Consider the following 16,004-nt stretch of genomic DNA (forward strand, 5'->3'; position numbering starts at 1 on the left):
AGCATATACAAAACCACAAATGTCTTTGGCATAGATATCTTTACAATGTTTCAAAACGCAATATAAACGATATAAATTTGTACATTGTTATACTGGTGGTGTCAGCAATCAAAGCTATACATTTTAACATGCTTGTTGAACTGACCTGAAAGTGATGGACAGGATTTATTTTGGACTTTTACATTTGGAGCCAGAATGCTGCGTCTTCCCGGTCGGAATCCCCGCGCGGCTACAACTTTTCTCATGTAGTGGAAGCGTTTTGTGCAGCATTTAGTGGAAATGTGTTTATCTTCAACAGCGACTGCCATGAAGAGTCGTGTCCGTAAAAGGGAAAGGATTTTAGGTGCACGAGCAAGGCGTGTGGACCAACTCTGCTTGACCTCTGTAACTGCCCCCGTTTCTCCGCATGTCTCCTACTGAAAAGGAACACTCGCGGTTGGCAGCGTACACTGTTTGAAATGCCCATTAATGTGCAAACGGAGGCGTATGATATCAAAGCATTGCGAGAGCAGACTGCTCCGCATGTTTTTACTCACCCTCGCGGTACTTTCATGTTTTGATTGATCTACGCAGTGCCAACAACACACGTGATCACCTGCAGTCAGGTGGCGGGGGCACGGAGATGCTTGGATGGGTAAAAGACGAAATAACGTTATATAACATTTTGTCTCGTCTAGTTTTGGTCAGCGAAAATGAAAAGACGTTTTAGCTTAGTTTTTATTTTGTAAACCACTTTTAGTCTTGTTTTTGTTCGTCAACAATATTTCATTATAGCCATCGTCACATGACCAGCATTTTCGTTGCGTCTCGTTTTCGTCATATAGTCGTTTGTTGACGACTATATTTCGTCATACTTTTTGTTGACGAAAGCAACACTACTGCCCACAGAGCTCACCACAGTCAGACTGTGTCAGATTAGAACTGCTCCAAGATTCAGCACCCAAGGACGACTTTCTGGAAAACAGCTAGGGAAACCAGGACAACATATCACAGCCTCCGGTCACATCAGAGCAACAGGACTCCTCACTAGATATGTCATTCCTCTCTCCAGCATCCCCACTTTTGACCTTCTCTGGAAAAATGGAGGAACTGGCTTATGCTGGATCTAAACTCTCCCACTCTACTGCTGCGAGCCCCCAGATTTCAAACAGAAAACGGCAAGCCCCACAACCACCAAAGCCATTGGGTCCAGCTCCCCCTCCTCGTCCTGTGAGAGCTCTTCGGTCTCTGACACAACGCCAAGGCACACAACCTCCTCAATCTGCTGTAGGTGAACCAAAAACAACTGATAAAGGCTCTCAGTGATATGTGTTGGGTCCATGCTACGATAATACTAATTTTATCAATTGTTTACAGAAAAAGCAGAAACCCAGTGTGCCTATATCTTTCTCTATTTCTGTTTTATTACATGCACTGCAAAAAATGACTTTCTTACTTAGTTTTTTTGTCTTGTTTTCAGTAGAAATATCTAAAAATTCTTAAATCAAGGTGTATTTTCTTGATGAGCAAAATTACCTAAGAAAATAATACTAGTTTTTAGACAAAAAATATACAATTTAAGTAAATTTGTGCTTAAAACAAGCAAAAATATCTGCCAATGGGGTGAGAAAATTTTACTTAAATTAAGTGTTTAAGAAAAAAGAAATCTTATTTCACAAATTTTTTTCTCACCCAATTGGCAGATAATTTTGCTTGTTTTAAGGACAATTTCACTTAAATTGTATATTATATGTCTTAAAACTAGACATATTTACTTAGGTCGTTTTGCTCATCAAGAAAAAACATCTTAAAGCTGACATATCATGCTTTTGAATATGTCCTTTTTACATATAGATCATCTATTTGTGGTCTATATAAAGCGAAACTGCAATGCTTGGGTCTGAAATCCTCATTATTATAGCTCCACAGGCCCCCTTTCTACCCCTTTTCTGATGTGCATCTGAGAGCAACTCATTTTGGTGCTGTCTTTTTAAATGCACGTCATACCCTGCCCCCTCTCCAGGTTACAGAGGTGACACTCGGTTAAACTCCACCCCGTTCGGCCATTTTTGTAGTTTTATAGCAGAGATACTATTATCTAGCGGCACAGAAACTTTTTATTCACTCGTTATTCACAAAATGTCAACAACGGAAGACTTGTCCATCCAGCCTTATATGTTCGTGCCAGAGTCGGAAATGAAGCAAGATGAAAATGAAGACGACGAACCTGCAGAACAACGTCTTCAAATGGAGGTATCGCAATGGTGTGTTAATGCCGTTTGTCGGCGCATTTCTAGGCTGCATACGTCATCAAGGCTGTCTTATTTCAGAATATTAACAATTATAAAGTTGACTATTATTCTTAGTTAATCGTAAGTTGTTGTAATATGCTATAACTTAATCCCGGGTTGATGACCACATGCGACATCCGCAGGCTGCAGCCTTCGTATTGAGAAACAGCACTGCTAAACCATAACCACCGTGTACTTTACTGTTTTTAAAGTTATTTACAGCTTACCGAAGTGCTCTGCTCGTCGTCTCCAAAGATATAAGTAACTGACCCCTCAATCAGACGAAGTCTATCGGCAAATCCTACTTTATACTGGTGGAGGTTGGTGAAATAGTTATCCTTGAAGCGCTTCGCGCACAAAAAAAATGACATTTCCGTGAAAAATAAAACTCAACCAGGCACAGGTTCAACAACCGAACATTTTGATTTACTCTCTCGTAACTTCTGCATCCTTGAGCTTGGACTACAATATTGCAGCGAGAAACAGAAAATGCGGATTGCTCGTAGTGTTGGGCTGGGAGTCTATGTCCTTATTTGGCAGTTCCGCTGCAAATACTGTGACATAATTGTTCAAAAAACGAAATAGATAATAGAAAAATCAGAACAGGTTGGAAAATATGACCAAAACAGAATATAAATATATCAACAAAGCACCTGAAGAGACTAATTTAAACTTTGATGTACTTCTAAACACTACAAATATACAACAAAATGCATTTAAGAGCTAAGAAAGTGGATTTAGAATGATATGTCTCCTTTAATTTAAGAATTTTTAGATATTTCTACTGAAAACAAGACAAAAATACTAAGAAAGTCATTTTTTGCAGTGTGATAGAAAGTCCAAGGTTTTCTCAAGCCGTGGGGCAAACCCATCTAATCTGCTGCCTGTTACATGTCAAACTAAGACAGTCCTTAATGAAACAGCCCCTCCTAACTTTACTTTTATGAGTGTCTGCAGAACTGTTAGAAGAGGTGGAGGTGTAGCTGCTCTTTTTAAAGATGTCTATCAATGTAAGCAAGTGTCATATGGGAATTACCCATCTTTTGAATATCTAGGTATTGTGTTAAAAGGTACTCCACGCATTCTACTTATCATTATTTACAGGTCCCCAAAACACTCTCCAGCATTTGTTGAGGACTTTACAGAACTGTTGTCAACAATTTCCTCAGAGTTTGATTGTTTTGCTATTGCTGGAGATTTTAACATTCACATTGATAAGCCAGAAAGCATTATGGCAAAATATATCACAGCTGTTTTAAATACTTTTGATCTGACTCAACATGTACATGGACCCACACACAATCGTGGACACACTCTAGATTTACTTATCAGTAAGGGTGTAAACATTTCATTGATTGTTATTAAGGATGTAGCACTGTCTGATCATTTCTGTATTTTCTTTGATATATTAATCTCTCCTACTATTGAAACTAAATCTGTGTCTGTCAAAAAGAGATGCTTAAATGAGAACAACAGTATGCTATTTATGAAGGCTATATCTTTAACACCAAGCATATCTGCAGACTCTGTTGATTTTCTCCTTGATTGCTTTAATTCGAAAGTTAAGAGTGCAATCAATGATATTGCTCCTGTAAAAGTCAGGAAGAAGAATGGCAGGCTACAATCACCTTGGAGAAACTCAACAGCGGTGCAGAATATGAAGAGACAATGCAGAAAAGCTGAGCGCATATGGCGGAAGACAAAACTTGTAGTCCATTATAATATCCAGGGAACTACACTGCGACCATTTTGGTCGCATATGCGACCTTTTGAAATGCCATTGCGACCCTTATTTTTAATGAGTCGCAAATGTATCACTGATTATTTTTGTACCTACCTTATGTTTTGTTTTGTAATTCAGTGTTTATTAGTTTTGACAAAGCATATAGAACATTTAGCAGAGTAGAAAGTAGAAATAAGTATTAGACCATTATTATTATCCCTGGCCCTCCCCCCTTCCCTCACCCATCCCATTGCACTCAGGACTTGAAAGACACAATATAGGATATAAACAACAAAGATCTGTAAGTACATATTTATACACATAAAATGGAAATTAAAATAAATAAATATTAAGGAAAGTACTACGTACAAAGAGAGAAAAAAAATAAATAATAATATTAATACATTTTATGTGCAGATTATGTAACTAGAATCTCTTTGACTATAGATATCCAGTTCTCCCATGTAGACAAAGATACAGGTTTAGCGTGGTGAGACCGTGCAGATGATAATTCCAGGTATAGTATGTCTAGTAAAGAATGCAGCCAATGCTTAGATGAAAGGTCGTGAGGTGGTTTCCAGCGTTGAACAAGTAGCTTTTTTGCTGCAGTCAAGGCAGATAGCCAAAATTTTCGCGGATTCTCACTTAGAGGGAATTGAGAGTTGTCATTCAACAGTAAGATAACAGGATCTTTAGGAAAACGAATCCTAGTAGCTTTGTATAATACGTCAAGCACAATGTCCCAGAATTGTTGTACGTCAGGACAGTCCCAAAGCATATGCGTCAAAGTGTCCAGGCAACCAGGTCCACAAAAATTGCAAAATGGGTGGGGTGATAGACCCATAACATGTCGTATACGTGTAGTTAAATAAGCCCTGTGGATTACTTTAAAATGAATAAATTGGTGGTTGGGGTTCGTGGATGCATGGAAAGTATTATCCCACACAGTATCCCATTGAATGGTTCCATTAGAGGTGTTCAGATCAGAAACCCAAGCTCTGGCTTTAGGGAATGTATCAGCGTTAAGATTTAAAAAACAAAGATATACCTACCTTATGTTTAGGCAATATGCTATGATTTACCTATGAGCATTTATTAAAACAGAAATGTGTATTTTAAGAATACGTTTTATAACGTGCTCTGAGCCTTCAACACGGTGAACATTCGCGTGCTTTCTGTTTCTCAATGAATTGGGTCGGTGCGACGGGAAGCAAGCGTCACATTGTGTCATTCCATGTGTCTGCACTTGAGCAGAGTTTTACCATTAGAGGTCTTCACGGAATACCCGAGACCCGTGTGGTTCCGGTTTATATTTTAAATGATCAGTCGGGTCCGGGTCGGTCCTAGTTTAATTACTTCTGGTCCCAAGTGATTAATATTTTGTGTAAAACCCGAGTCGATCGGAAAACGGCCACAAGCGCTTCTGCGCTAAAGCTCGAGGGCAGGTTCAGCGTGCCTCCGGTTTCTATTGCGATCACATCAGGCTCTTGTTACGACCACGCGCTGCGTTTTCTTTCTCCCATTTTTTATAATCTTATTATTAATAAACCATATCTTTTTGAAAAAGTTTGCACAATTATGGTAGAGAAAAGCAATGCTAATGAACGAGCAAAGCTCAAGCTGACTCAAGATGTAAAAAATGCAAAGCTGTAAGTAAAGTCACCTGTCACTGGGACCGCAAGTAGACTTTTAAATCTGAAATAATGAGTGAATTATTTTTTAATCGGTAAGAGATAAATAGAAAGATAGAGCAGAAGCAGTAAAAGTACCTATCTAATAGAAATTATAACCATCATACCAGTCACATTTATAATCTATAGACCTGCACTGTCTATTAATATACTATACATAGTATTGTATATATTGAGTTTGAATATAAAGGGGTCATCTAATTGCTTCATATATCAGTGCAAAAACAGTAGTGTTTTGTGGTGCTTTGACAAACAGTGTCAGCTTTGTTCAAAGAAAGTTTGGAATGGTTAGATTAACAAACTATAATGTGAAATTAATATTAATGTTCAATAAATCTAAGTATTATGTTATGTCACACATTACTAGTTCTTTGTCACATGTATAGTAGACAATTTTTTGTCGGTGGGTAATGATTGCCCTTTTCACAGGCTACCACCACAAGTAAATTTCAGATCTGTGGGAAACACTGCAACGTAAAAAAAAGGCGGCATGTGGTTTAAAAGATGGCAAGTAAAATTAAAAGCACATCTGTATGCAATACAGTTTCATTATTGTTCATTATTATCCATAATATAATATAACTAATTTGTGTGACCAAATCATGTTTTGCACCAGTAACTGAAAAAGTTAGTAGCGCAAGTGCCACCAGCGTTATTTCAGAGTGCTTTTAATCCGCTTCACTCGGATGTCAGGTGGATTCCCTTCACTGAGAGTGAACTTTCAATTTTTTATTTGACTAAAGCTAGATGATTTCTCCCATGGTACAATCATGGTACTTTTTCGTAGGCGCTCAATTATTAATGATGCTCATTTACAAATCAGAGGTAATGTTAGCGCATCTTGCAGTCAGGTGCACGTTATGAAACGGAGCCCGCGAGACCGTCGACTTCATAGGGTTAAGCTAAATCATTATTTCATTATTTGCACATCCACCCTGACCAGTTTACCTTAGGGGGTCAGACATCTTGACTCTCCATTGAAAAATATTGTCAGAAACTGCGAGTGGAGGAAGGAGATCACACAGGATTTTGTGGTTCCGTCGATAGCAGACTCTTGTTACTGATTGGCCATACGATTTGTCAATCATTCCCACTTTCTATGTGGTGGATTAGCTCAGAGCTATGATTGGACATATTTTTCTTTTTTCTGTTGCTTGTTTTGAGTACTTTGCGCGGCAAAGGCTTCATCAGGTTTTTGCGTAGTTTAGAGTGACAAATCATACCATCGTACTTTGAGGTAAAAATGAGTACCTGCTATGCAAAATGCGTACAGGTTGGCAGGTCTGAAAGAGGCTTGGATAACCCCGCTGCTGAAGAAACCCACACTCAATCCTGCTATGCTAGAGAACTACAGGTCTTCTCTACATCATCCGGCCCAGAAAGTAAAATGCAGAAAGTTTCCCAAAATCTGTGTGTTTGTTGTATCCAAGAAAAGAGATCAACATTGGAAATGATAACTCGCGTCATTGTTTACTTTGGTGTTTGTACCTTTTGCATCGTTAACATGTACCAATACACACCAAAGGAAATGTAAAATCATGAATCGGACCATAGTTGCCCTTTAAAGCAGGGCTCCAGACTGCCCCCAAATGGTGGCATTTTGCCCCTAAAATTTGAGAGTGTGCCACTGAATTTTACATCCAGTCGCACATGTGCAACCAGTAAATTTGACCTTTTTTTCCAAAAGTGCACAATAAAATGTGACACTGAATTTGAAACAGCACATTGTACTTTCTGCATCTATCATTAAAGTATTTATTAGTAATACAGTGGAAATTAGTAGAAATGTGAATATTTGGTTAGCATGTTGATTTAAGATGTGTGCCCCTAAATTTTCTGGTTGCGCCCCTAAAATTTTCAGTTGGGGCCACTGTGCCCCTAGTGAAAAAAGTTAGTCTGGAGCCCTGTAAGGTATTGTAAGAGAGATTTGAGATAAGAGCTTACTTATAGCTCTCTTGCAGACTTACACAAAGATCAGTCTGTGCAGACATGTATGCACTTAGCACCAACTGGACTAATCTGAGAATTATATTTACAAGATCTAAGTGTAAGTGTAATCTTACAAATCTTACAAATTCCAAGGTTGTGGAATTCCCTTCCTCAAGACATCTGTCAAGCACCCACCCTTCTCTCGTTCAAAAATCTCTTGAAACACATCTTTATCACATCTTTACCCTTGTATTGTGACTGTTAATATTTATGTACTTTTATGTTTGTTTATGATTATCTTGTCCTATTTCTGTAAAGCGACCTTGGGAGATGAAAGGTGCTATATAAATAAAAATTATTATTATTATTATTATTAATTTGTCAAAAGTTCGAATGACAAAGATTTTTCCATCATTGTTAAAAATATTGCGTTAAGGATGAATAAAGTCAAATGTCATTGTGATATTATTTGCATGTGCGCATTACACAAGAAGTTGATGGCACGTATTTTTTGAGGTTACATGAACATTTAAAGATACCAATTTTGGTTCAAGTTAATGTTGTTGTAACTCATCTTATGGAGTGGTGAGACACTGCAGTTCCCTTTCAGTCGGTCACTACGACGTCACGTCGTGACCGACGAATTGGGAACTCGCTTAGAGAGACCAATCTGCTTCGTATACTACTAAAACACCAATGAACTTGGCCTTGAGATATTTGCATAATGCTGGCGCCGCCCCGCCAGGTGCCTATTTAAGCAGCAGGTGCAAATATGGAAATTAGCTTTTTCGCTTCGAAAGCCGGCATTATCTGCTACTGAGAAGCTACTTGCTCTTCTGGGAACGGGTGCTGAAGTTGATTGACAAGCAGTACTAACACAGCGGACGCTCGCAGTATTCCACGGCTCTGCATCTTTTTTTTGTTTTGAGTTTAGTGTGTGCGTTGCCTCTCCCTGTGCGCATTATCAGCTGAGCACCTAAAGAGTGATTTCCCTAAAAGAGTGATACGTGAGAGCTCTGTGTCTTTTTAAAGACAGCCACTCTCACGTATATGCGGAGATCAGCGTCCTTTTCAGGATGGCTTTTCGCCCGTGCGGTCTTGGATGCGAGAAGTATAAGGGTTCCAGTGACGGTCACGAGCGCTGTCTTCGTGCTCAGGCATCGAGCACTCCGGGGCTGCGTTCGTGGAGAGTTTCTGTTCTCTCTGTGAGAGCATAACCCTCTTGGATTGCGGAGACGACTGTCGTTTCTACGGGAACGCTGTCCGCGCCTTTGCAGTGCTGACGCCGCCATGGTGCGGCTGTCAAGCGCTCGCAGGGCGCCCTTCGCGTCACTACGCTGAGTAGGACGGAGGATGCGTCCTCCACCTACCGGCCTTCTCATCCTCAGCCGGTTGAGGCTCCGGTGGAGACTGCAGAGTCGTGTTCTACGATGTCTGCCGAATCCATTGGACCTCCTTCTGGTCCCGTCACTTCTGCAGCATCAGAGGGGTGTCCATTTTTCCTCCGAGGCAGAGTCGTCCCGGGGATGGCGGCCGTGCCCGCTCGAGTGGCGGAGACGGTAGAGTTGGAAAGGTTAACCCCTCTCCGCCCGAACCGTCCCGCCCACATGATTGGTACTTCGGAGCTGCTCGGGCCTCTCGGTCCTCTCCTCCTGTGCCTTTCTTCCCCGACGGCACGAAGAGCTGAAGTGATTTGCGGCCGTCCGGCCGTTCAGCTTTCACCCCTCACCTCCCTCACCAACGGAGCCGCTAAAGGCGGGGACCCCTTCAGTGGAGCGGGATGCGTTCCTGGAGGGACCACCCAACCCTTCCCACCCGTGTTTGTAGACAGTCGTCCGGTTACGGACGCTGCCCATCAGGCATGCCGGAGAGGCGGCTTCGGCCCTGCACGTAATAACGTTGCTGCAGGCTCACCAAGGATTTACGAGGGAGGCCGCGACCTTCAGTCGTGCGATGTCCACCGCAGTGGTTCAAGATCGCCACCTTTGGCTGTGTCTGGCTGACATGACGGACGCAGACGAGAACAACTTGAATGCTCCTGTCTCACAGACCGGCCTCTTTGGCGAGCCAGGGGAGTCGTACAGCTCCGCTGCGCAGAATGAGGCGATCTCCTAGGTCATGCCCCGGCGGAAGAGAGCTGCCCTTGGTCCACCACGCCGGCTCCTCAGTCTGCCTCTCGCTGTCGGCGTCCTGCGGCGACCACCTCCGTTCCCCTCCTCGGACCCCATCTCGGCAGCGCAGGGGAACCGGTCGTCAGCAGCTCGCCCCGCCCGCTTAACCGCTTCCCGTGAAATTCGGGAGTTTAAGTGGCCAGTGAAGGGCGACCCGGATTGGCAGAGGATCACTCTTCAGGAGATGGAGCTCCTTCCCCCGATAGAGGGTCAGGTGGAAAATCCTTGGTTTGCCTTCAGGTCACCCATTTCAGCCTTTGCAGTCTGCGAGTCTTAAGTTTTTGTCAATGAAACTCTGACCCTGCTAGCATTGGCCTCCGTGAAGAGAGTAGGGAATTTACATGCATTCTCTGTTGACGATTCGTGCCTTTAGTTTGGTCCTGCTGTCTCACTGAGACCCAAACCAGGCTACGTGCCCAAAGTTCCCACCACTCCCTTCAGAGATCAGGTGGTGAGCTTGCTAGCGCTGCCCCCGGAGGAGGCAGACCCAACCGTGGCTTTGTTGTGCCCCGTACGCGTACTGCGACTCTACGTGGTTTGCACGCAAAGCCTCAGGACCTCAGACCAGCTCTTTGTTTGTTTTGGTGGCCAGCAGAAAGGGAAAGCTGTCACTAAGCAGAGGATGTTTCATTGGATAGTTGGTTTTATTGCGCTGGCTTATAATCTTCAGGGTATTCCTTGCCCCTTTAATTTGAGAGCGCACTCCACACGGAGTGTCGCCTCATCTTGGGCTCTCGCTCGTGGTTCCTCGCTAACAGACATCTGCAGAGCTGCTGGTTGGGCGACACCTAATACGTTCATTAGATTCTACAGTGTTCGTATCGAGCCTGTATCCTCTCGTGTTCTTTCCTCATCAGGGGGAACACGGAGAGCAGTCTCGCAGGTCGGCTTGCAGCCTCCAACTGACGCTTCATAACTGTGTCAGTATGGAAGGCCTTCAGAACAAAAATGCGTAATGGTTTGAATTGTTCTTCCTCCGCTGCCTTGGCAGCCTTTGTTGCGGAGCATTGGCTGTCAGCCTTTCACTAGCTGTATCCTCGCGAACCTACGTGTCTGGCTCGGGCTCCACATTGTGTCCCACCGGGTTCCTTTGTGAGTATTTTTCCGTGGGGTTAATCCTACCAGCCCACGTTTCCCTTAGCAGAGCTCTGCTTTGCTTACACAGCCACGGCTGTCTTATTCCTCAACTACGGTTGACTTTCGCCCACCATAATCCCTTAACAGGGTGGTGGCTTCCGCAGCGTTCCTATACCGCTCAGATAGGGCGCTTCCCAGTCGCTGGCACTACTGTGGGGTTTTGGAACATCTAGTGCCCGGCCTTCTGCCTTAAAACCTATCTCCTCCTCCTTAAGTGGAACCGGAGGGCTTTACGCAGACACTGGAAGAGGTCAGCCCCTAGTGGCGTTTTGGTAGGGATTCCCAATTCGTCGGTCACGACGTGACGTCGTAGTGACCGACTGAAAGGGAACGTCTCGGTTACGGATGTAACCCTCGTTCCCTGAAGGAGGGAACGGAGACGTCACGTCCCGTCGCTACAGGGCTGCCCCCTGCTGTTTATCGGCCGGTCTCATTTTCCCGGCTTTCTCAGCGAAAAGGAGCTAATTTCCATATTTGCACCTGCTGCTTATATAGGCACCTGGCGGGGCGGCGCCAGCATTATGCAAATATCTCAAGGCCAAGTTCATTGGCGTTTTAGTAGTATACGAAGCAGATTGGTCTCTCTAAGAGAGTTCCCAATTCGTTGGTCACGACGTGACGTCTCCGTTCCCTCCTTCAGGGAACGAGGGTTACATCCGTAACCGAGACGTTTCACTGAACATGAGTTTACTCATCCACCAGACTAAAACTTGTTCCTCGAACAAACAAATAAAGAGCACAGTTTACCTCATCACATGCTAATCTTAAAGGCGCTCTAAGCGAATCTGCGAGACGTCATTTATTGTTGATGTTTGAACTGTTTTCAAACTAACGGAGCATAGCTAACTCCTCCCCCTCCCTTCCGTGCTTTCATGAACACGCCCAACCCCCAACCCCAAATCCTTTTTGTCGTTTATTGGCTGGAACACTTTTGTTTCGTGGTGCTAGGTTTGGCCACTGTGTTTATATTGAAGTTTGTAGAGCCTGGGCTGTCTACAGAGATCGCGTTTTTTACAGTTTGATCAGCAGACAGGCAACAAGCAGATAGTGAGGAGATGTTTGCTGTATGTAACAAAAAATGTTTTATGGTCTAAAACGCTGGAAATCGCTTAGAGCACCTTTAATATAAAATTAGAAAACAAAATATCAACAGATGAAACTCAAATGTTAAAATTCTGCCTTCTTAACATTAGATCGCTTATCAGTAAAGAACCTATAATCAATTAAATCATTATAGACCAAAACTTAGATGTGGTCTGCTTAACAGAAACCTGGCTTAAACGGACAATTACATTAGTTTAAACCAGGGGTTCCCAAACTTTTTTCCTGCGCACCCCCTTCTATGTCCCAACCGGGTTGGTGCACCCCCAATCCCCACTTCAAAAAAAAAAAACGCTAAAATGATTTGTTTTTAAAGACTCATGTTTAATCATGCGCAAATAACCAGGGGCCTGTTGCAATAGCCGGACGTTAAGAAGTTGGGCGTCGAGCTTAGCTATGTCTGACATTGTGAAAAATATTTACGCGTGTTGCACCATCTGAAACTATGACCAGACACGCACAGCGAAGATGATGCACGCCCCCGTGTATGCGTTTAACCACTGTGATATTTAAATGCCATTTGAGTTTACTATGGTAAAAAACGTACACCTACTGCTGTCAGCTAATAGATGATATATGAGAGTTTCCTCATGTTTACCAGTGCGCTCTCCTTCTAGATGCGTGCATAACGTGCAGACCCATCATTCACGCAAGCCTTTACTGTTCGCACAAAAGGTGTATAATAGTTTGCAGATTCATTATAACAGCTCAAGTTTAAAACAAAATTAAATGAAAGCTTTTAATAAGTTCTCTACAGTGTCTTTGTAAGTATTTATCTATTTTATTATATAATTCATTGGCGGTCTCTTTACCATGCATGAAAACACATCGCTCGCGTATCCTGTGCATTAGACGTGCCCATGTCTCGTCATATTTCATTATTTCTATTTTTGCCATAAAAATCTCTCTCTCTCTCTTGGTCCCTCTTCTCCCTCGTGACTAACAACTTTATCATAAGACGTCCCACACTTGACAGTTTCCCTGATTTCAGACAGTTAAGCATATTTATAATATATATGGAATGAATGAAACGAGTTTGCACGCATATATAGCGGCTGCAGTGCATAACAGAAGAGCAGTCTTCTACGTTTTATCAAAAACTAATTAATTATAGTTTTTTATTTAAAATAAAAATGATTACAAAGGAAATGTTTACTGTTCATTTTTTTGTTACTGTATGGAAAAATCCCACTTAAAGAAAAAGACCGCCATTAAATTTTTCCTCTCGCGCACGGGTACCTCTATGGAATTACATTTGTGTCAAATTAAACGCACGCAACTTTTGCAAAAACAAACAAAAACACACATCGACAAAAGAAAAAAACCATCTGAAAACAAAAACAATCAACCAACCAGCAAAAAAATCAACATCATCTTTAAATATACTGCATTCTTTGTTTATAGTTTTCTAAGTTTCACTTTCACCAAATATAGTTTTGAATGTGCTGCAAATGTTTTCGTTTTCACTTTCCAAGTTTTCGTTTGCGCTTCGCAAATTTACGTTCTGCATTTTGACACAAACCTCTCGTGAGGGGCGGGCTTAACAGCGGTTCGCTCTTATTGGCTTGTGAGATTTTGATTGACAGCTCATTGAACCGGAACCCCGGAACAGAAGGCGGCAGCAGTGCACCAACAAGCTGGATCCCAACCGCCGCCAAAAACAACAAGACGAAGACGATCGGACACAGTTTATCAGCGGAGCTGCAAGTAGTCTAAACAAATGGTAATAAGGGTATATTAATTTAATGATAAAACACGGATATTTTACACGTCAGCAGAGGAATAACAATAGTTCAAGATGAGTAATCGGGAGGCTCACGGTCCGGAGCAACAACACCATCCTCCTCGGCCGGACAATCGAGGCAACCTTACCTGAGGTAAGTTAAGTTTTTAATAACTATCAAAATAAATAGAATAATCCCACTGCAAGTTTTATTCATGTGCTGCTGGAGAGGTTTTTGCTGTTAGCCGTGCACAGGGTGACCAGCTTCAAAATTTCAGGGTTCTTATGTTAACCTTGTCTGTAAATTTGCGGTTTTCTAAAGCAACAATTAGTTACAAACAAGTTATACATTTTAAAGTATTAGTGTTGAATGACTATTGTGCTATATGTAGTGATGTCATTAAATGCTTAGTGTTTATTTTACTGCCCTAGACGGCGAAACTCAGGACGAGGCAGCACTTTCTGTCCCACGAGTGATGCAGGGGTTGACAGGCACCTGCTTCTGTCAGAGAAAAACGCCTTCAAAATAACTGATAATAACTTTGATCACACATGCATGCATCGAAGGCCAAGCAAATGAATTTAAAGAAAGAATGGAAACAGCAGTGCAACATGATGCTTACTTTTACAGAGTGTCAGTTGAAATGAACTCAAATGTCTAGACAAAATGTTTCTCCCAATAGTAATGTCTTTTTTATCATTTATAGATGCTGTTTAACAGTTGTTAATGATTTTACATGCATCTGAATGGTTTACAGAGTCTTAAAGGGATAGTTCACACAAAAATTAAAATTATGTTATTATTTACTCAGTCTCATGTTGTTGTAAACCTATTTAAGTTTCTTTATTCTGCTGAGAAGATATTTTGATAAATGATGGTAAGCACACATGAGAGTGTACCCATTGACGTCTAAAGTACAAATTAAATCTAAGGAGGAAAATGGAGGACAGTTAATTTTCTATGTCATGTGATGTTTAAACACACCAACAGAAAGCAGTTTCTAATCTAATCATCCATATGCCGATATATAACATCTTGCATTGCATTTGTCCTTCATGTTTAGCTGCGTTGACTCTCAGATATGTAAAGCACAGGCTGACAGATGTAGTGAGAAGGCATGATATATAAAGATAAATTACCAGCACAACGCTATAAAGTGTTGCCATGAATAACCCTGCAGATGCATATGAATCCGAACACAATAAGAGGGGAAGCCCAGCAGTCAGAGATGTGTCTCCATTGTGATTACAGGTGGGAAATAGTTTTAAAGGAAAGGTACATCTGTGAACCAGCTTTTGTATCTTGTAAACCTGAAAATGACTTTTACAATTTAAATGGAGCACAGTCTTTGGATGACATCAAGTGTCTGTTGGTATAACTCCTAGACATTCAATGGTGATATCAAAGGCTTTTGGTCTGACAAAGGACAATAGATCTCTGGCACCACGACCACACCATCATCCTCTGTGACATTGTCAACAATTTCCTCTTGAAAAAGTTGCTCCACCATCTGAAAAAGAAACAATGTGTTATAATGCTAACCAAATTTAGTTTGATACATTTCTAAGGACACATAATTACATAATGCCAAAGTAACTATATGCAAGTACATGAATGTCAAGAATAAAAATCCTGATATTTAGTTAATATCATTCCAATCTCATGTAACATAAGCCCTATTTACACATGGCATTGGATGAGTCTTGAGACCACATTTGCTTTAAGGGGAAGGGGACAGCACACTACTTACTATGATAATGAGTAATGACTTTGCAAAATAGTTTGGGGGGAAGGATGTATTATTACAGTGTTTTTTTTGTTGTTGTTGTTTATTAAGAGTTTAATGTCATGCCATCTACCTGGCTCGAATTATGAATAAAAATAAAAGATGAAAAATGAAACATTAATTCTTGATAAATATTCTAAAATGAAATCTGGTCTTACAAAATAGGTGCAGTTCACCTGCCGAATCAAGCACTGTCTCTTCTTCCATTGCAGTTCTTCATAGTACAAGAGACAGCTGACCAAACATCACACCATAGAGGCTCAATTCTAAAAAAAAAAAAGAGAAGAGAAAAGTATGGTCAAATCGTAGCTTATAAAAAAGCAATGTCTGTCCATAGTAAATCATCATGTGAAGTATTATGGAAACCAAATTAGTGGCATTCCTACATTAAGGGCAGGTGGGCTGAATAATACCAGATGTGGTGCAGATATGCACTTTTAGAGTGCTGCTAATACGCCTAAATAAGACAATT

The 16,004-nt window shown here is 41.5% G+C and overlaps 1 protein-coding gene and 1 long non-coding RNA gene across 2 annotated transcripts in view; one reads left to right on the top strand and one right to left on the bottom strand.

Annotated features, from left to right (window-relative positions):
* LOC141361709 (NACHT, LRR and PYD domains-containing protein 14-like) overlaps positions 1-16,004 on the bottom strand; it is a 273,710-nt gene that overhangs the window by 166,902 nt on the left and 90,804 nt on the right. The window lies entirely within an intron of this gene.
* LOC141361504 (uncharacterized) lies at positions 13,706-15,255 on the top strand. The gene is made up of 2 exons (XR_012367612.1): positions 13,706-13,899; positions 14,178-15,255. It is a non-coding gene; the product is annotated as an uncharacterized lncRNA (long non-coding RNA).

This window comes from Misgurnus anguillicaudatus, chromosome 24 (genome assembly GCF_027580225.2).
Source record: "Misgurnus anguillicaudatus chromosome 24, ASM2758022v2, whole genome shotgun sequence".
Classification (NCBI taxonomy): Eukaryota; Metazoa; Chordata; class Actinopteri; order Cypriniformes; family Cobitidae; genus Misgurnus; species Misgurnus anguillicaudatus.